Source organism: Diabrotica virgifera, chromosome 1 (genome assembly GCF_917563875.1).
Source record: "Diabrotica virgifera virgifera chromosome 1, PGI_DIABVI_V3a".
NCBI lineage: Eukaryota > Metazoa > Arthropoda > Insecta > Coleoptera > Chrysomelidae > Diabrotica > Diabrotica virgifera.
Window position 1 is genome coordinate 115110654 of NC_065443.1, and position 6000 is coordinate 115116653.

The following is a 6000-nucleotide window of genomic DNA, read 5'->3' on the forward strand; positions in this document are numbered from 1 at the left end:
TTTACCATGTAAGAATACAGAAGCTAATCTATTTAACACCTGATAACCTGCCAGCAGGTTCATTTAGCAATATTTTTTAAGCGATATGTATTTATTCACCAGGTAAATAATAACCACCAGAAGAAGTGGTATTTATTTATTTATTCATTTTTGAAGTTATACTTCTTTACCGGCGATATGAGGGTGAATTTTTAAATGTTAAAACCTATGATCCCGGCGCATGCGCATTATAACTTTGTTCTGATTGGATGTTCAAATGACATATCAAAAATTATACAATATGGCGGCTGTGGCACAGCTGTAGTTAGATTATTTATGGTTGTTGCGTTTTAAAATTTGTGTGAAAAGAAATAACAAACAAAAGTTAGTTAATAGTTATACTGCCTTTTTAAATATTTTTCATATACCTATATTTTTGGACTTTTGGACTATTTTGGACAAGGAAAACTCATTCTAGTTTGGTAAGTAGTTTTTATTATAATCATATTGTAATTATACATTTGGATTAGGTTGAAATACAGTAGAGCGTCGATTATCCGAACTAATTGGGGGACATAGGTGTTTGGAAAACAGATTTGTTCGGATAATCGAACTACAATATATTGATACATATTTATAGTCATACATATTAGTGATGTTGAAAAAGTAACTATTCGTTACAAAGTACTCGTTACTTACGAATACCGAAAGTAACGATTACTATACAGAGAGGCAAATCGTTACTTTGATTACTCTGATTACTTCGTATCAATCGTATCAGAGCGAGTAACGAATATTGTATCTACTTTGATTACTTCGATACTTCGTACTAATCGTATCAGAGCGAGTAACGACTATTGTATCTACTTTGATTACTCTGATTACTGCGTTACTTCGTACCAATCTTATCAGAGCGAGTAACGACTACGACTATTGTAGTTGTTATATCGGAATACCTATACAAAATACCGACCTACTGAGAAATACGATTCTCGATATGATTACCGGTACTCAAATACAAAAGTAACAAAAGTAATCATAGTAATCAAATCATTTTTATCCCTTAAACAGATCGGTGAAGGTCGTTGTTATATCGGAATACCTATACAAAATACCTACCTACTGATTCTGGATATGATTACCGGTATTCAAACACAAAAGTAACAAAAGTAATCATACTAATCAATGTAACGAATACTGTAAAAAATGATTACTTTATACAAAATACCTACCTACTGAGAAATACGATTCTCGATATGATTACCGGTACTCAAATACAAAAGTAACAAAAGTAATCAAAGTAACGAATACTGTACATGATTACTTTATACAAAAGTAACGATTTGTAACGAATACTCGAAAGTAACTATAATCAACATCACTAATACATATTTATCCACAAGTGAATAAAAGCCATATTTATATACCTACATATTTATTTATATCTTGATAATGACAACTAGCAACTAAACAAAAAAGTGCAGTCTTTGCAATAGCATAATTATTTTTGGATACAATATTGAAGAAAATTGAAGATATTTTAAGCGTCAATGACTAACGCTTGCTCGGTATTCGAGTGCGGGACGCAGGAGTCGATAGTTTGAATAAGCGGTCGTTCGGTTGATCGACGTTCGGATAATCGACGCTCTACTGTACATTTATTTTCTCAAGAATGGGGATTTTAGAGAGAAATCCCAAATTAGGTCCGATTTTTATTTTTAAATTATGATTTTTTGGCGTAGATTTATTTATCTAGTAGGTATGTAATGCTTTGATTTACATACTTAATTTGATTACCAATAAAAGTTCTACCAATCTTCATCTAATATATTGTTTTCTTACTGTTTTGTTATATTTTAATATTTTCTTCCACAAAATTTAAACTACATAATTTAATTATATTCAAAACAAGTATCAAACAGTAAAACGTTCAGTTACCCTATTTTTCCGCATGACAAATAATGTGGAATTGGACGAGTGAGTCTAGGCTTCGATTAAGAATCAAAGCGCCCCGAAATTCACGCGTTCGATTCCCGATGCAAATTTTTATTTTTTTATTTTTTTATGCATTTTATGATTGTAAGTATATTTGTTATATAATTTTTTTTTTCAGAAAATGCGTATTTAAAATTTTTGCCAACAATTATTATCGTTCAGAAATCATTTTTTCTTTGTGGCATTTTTTAATGTGTTTGTGTGCGTTTTATTCTTTTATTTTTTTAAATTTTTGGTATTGTCTTAAAAATCACATAATATGTAGTAGAAGTATAACTTCTTACGTGCGTACAAAGTACACACACATTCTTTTTTCGTAAATAGACTATTTTGGAAATTAATCATGAAACAGGTCGATTTTCATTTTCAAATTATGATTTTTTGGCATATATTTCATACTAGCGACGTCATCCATCTGGGCGTAATGACGTAATCGATGATTTTATTAAATGAGAATAGGGGTCGTGTGATGCTCATTTGAAAGTTTATTAGTTTATTCAATTCTCTATATAGTAATATAAACATTAGCATAATTATTTATATAGGGTGTAAAAATAATTTTTGAATTAAATTAATTGACACAAAAGAAGAATGTATGTAATTCATTTAATTCAAGCTACATTTTACTGCTGTCAAAAAACAAAAAAAAAATGTATTTGACAAGTAAACATTGCTTTTCGCTTAAATTAAATGTTCAAACTGCCAAGAGGCAGTTTAAGCAAAACGCAATGTTTATTTCTCAAATAAACATTTTTTCTGTTTTTTTGACAGCAGTTAAATGTAGTTTGAATTAAATAAATATTTAATTAAAATATTTTTAATTAAATTAATTGAATTTAATTACTGAATAGAGAATTGAATATTCTTTCAAATGAGCTGTCACATGACCTCTATACTCATTCAAAAAATGATTGATATCGTAATCACACCCAGATGGATTACGTCACTAGTATGATATAATTACATGCCAAAAGATTATAATTTAAAAATAAAAATTGCCTATTTCGAGATTTATTTCCCAAATCATCCATTAACGAAAAAATTAATTTATTCCAACTTTCGCTGTATAAATACACAAATATAATGTATAATAGTGATTGATGATATAAGTGTTAAAAGTACACTTAAGGCACGCATGTGAAAGTTTGCAGAATGAGCGATAGCGAGTGATATGAGTGCAGATATGAGTGCCTTAAAAATGTACTTTTTAACACGCATATCATACAATATTTTTTTACAAACGTAATTACAGGACAATATCTACAAAAACTTTTACTTGAACTTGACTGACATTCCATTTTTATATTTTTTTGACATTACTTCAAAATTGCCTATACGGTCAATACGAACTGCAGTGCCTTAAAAATATTTTAAAGCACTAGTGCCTTAAAGTAGCATTTTTAACGCTCGTATGGAGTGCTAAAAGTTGCATTTTTAACACGGTTGTAGAAAAATATATTTATAAATAGGTACAGGGTGGGCCAATGAAAACAGTCCACCTCGCTATTTGACAGTATTTGACAGGGAATATACCATGAGCGGCACATCATTAGAAAGGAATTTATATGGAGATTCCATTTTATATTTTTTTTCTCAAGATTCATATTTTACATCAATACAACAGTTCCAAACGTATACATTTGTAATATTGAATTGCCACTATTAGCTCCGTTAACATACACAATACACATGCATTTTAAAAATACTTACGTCTCAAATAGGGAACATTTTTACGTATTTATTGTCCACGTTGTTCTGTACAAAGAGGTCATAAAATGTCAATACATGTATTCCAAATCAACTACTTTTCCCACTTCTTTCCAAATGGCATTTACCCTTTATTGAATGTTTTCACAGGGGGCATTTGTAACCGTCAAGTCCGATAATGAGTGTTCTCGCTTGATCTATTAGCTCACTAGATATAGAGTTGGGAGCTACTGTTTAGACAGGATTCCAATATCTCTATTAAGTAAACAATGATCTGAAATGTCCGTTTTGGTGTTTTTTCTCAGTTCTTCGAACTCATCTCACAAGCAATATACAGGGTGTTAGTAAAGTTACCCATTTTGGAATACCATTTTGTTTTAGGGAGATAAAAAAATAACTTTATAGAAATCAAAACAGTTTAATGCTTGTTTGTAACATGTGTGACAGTTTAATGTTAAAATACTACGGGCCGGTTGTTCGAACGCTAATCAAGAAGTTGATTATAATTAAGTCGCCTTAACAACCATCAAATAACAACATCCCTCATTCGTACGTCAATCAGTTGATTGTAATCAATTATGTTAATTATCATTATGATAATTAACATAATTTATTGATTAATTAATTATTAATTATTAAATAACATAACAATTATTAACATAATTGATTAATAAATCTCATAATTGTAATCAATTATGTTTTCAGCAACCCAAACAAAGTTGATATTGACAGTTGGTGACAGTAATTAAATATTTGATAATGATCAGTTGATTCCATTTGTGATTAGCGTTCGAACAACCGGCCCTAATTCTATTAAATATTTAATTAAGAAAAAAAAATCAAAGAAAAAAGCAAAATCCCAAATGAGTAACCGAATATGGAATAGGTACCCATATATGGAATATAAGCATAAATCAACATATCAATAACAAAAATAGACATAAACATTTGAGATCAAATAAATTTAAGTAAGAACATTATGAAATATAAAAGAAGTAGCTTAATTTACTTGCAGACACCACAGATCCATGTACCAAACTCTGGACCAGCACAATCATAATGAGCCCATACCCTATGCACTTAATCCAGTTTTTCCACTGTTATCCGTAGAAAAAGTCTTTGGAGAGAGAGAGAGAATCGACAGAGCCAGGAGATTCTTGACCCAACAACGTATCGGGCTCATGGTCTGTATCAAATTGAATACCGTCCTGTTGCTCAGAGTCTTCTTCTTCAGAATCAACTTATTTTTCTTTGCTCGTTTGTTTCTCTTACCAGTTTTCTTTTTATTCTTTTGTCTTGGTTAATTTATTTTCTTTTTCTTCTCTCTTTAAATTTTGATTTACTAAATCATTTTTGTAGGGTGAAGACTACGGCAGCTTTTCTTTCCCAAAGACCCAATTATGGAATATTCCATAATTAGGCACCAACGATTGTCCATATTTGGATTTGTACACTAGTTTAAACTAGCATCAATATTTTTTCAAATCGTAATGTTTTAATTACTGAAGGTCATAAAATGTTAAAATAAAAGTAATATCGATATACTCAATAGTATAACCGCAAGTGAAAGAGAAGATGGTTTTGTAATTCGTTTCAAACTTGTATTTTCGGAGAAATCAAGGTGTTCCATATATAGGATACTATTCCATATTTGGTTACTTTCGTCTAAATCATTTTAGTGAGTTTACATGAAAATGACTTATTATTATTATTAGCTTATTATATAAACTTACGTCAGCTAATGCTTCATTTTTCGAGGTACGGGGTGACATTTTTCTTACAAACTAACTATTTATTTATTGCTCTGAAACGGATTGAGATGTGCAAATGAAATTTGGTGGGTTTTAAAAGGTATATAGACATATAATTAGGAATTTTATTTTCATCATTAGAGTGCATACTAGTATTGGTAGTATGGTAATAACCCAAAAAACTTAAATCATTCGAGTGGTGGGTACCTAGATGGATTCTGAAAATATTTACCCCACAAAGAGGTACTGAAAAGAATGAAAAAAGCAACGGACTTTTTAAATAGAGTCAAAACAAAGAAATTGTAATACCTTGGACTATTACATGTGTGAGGGAATGGTAGGCATATACATCAAATGAATTTTCCAGAGCTTTTTCTTCTTCTTAAGGTGCCGAGACCGCTTGTTGATCGTTATCGTTGGCTCTCATGTTGCCCAGCATATTAACAATCATTGTCTTATTTACAGCCGCACGAAATAGTTCAGTGCTAGTTTTCCCAAACCATTGGCGTAGGTTTTTAAGCCAAGAGGTTGTACGGCGGCCCACACTTCTTTTTCCCATTATTTTACC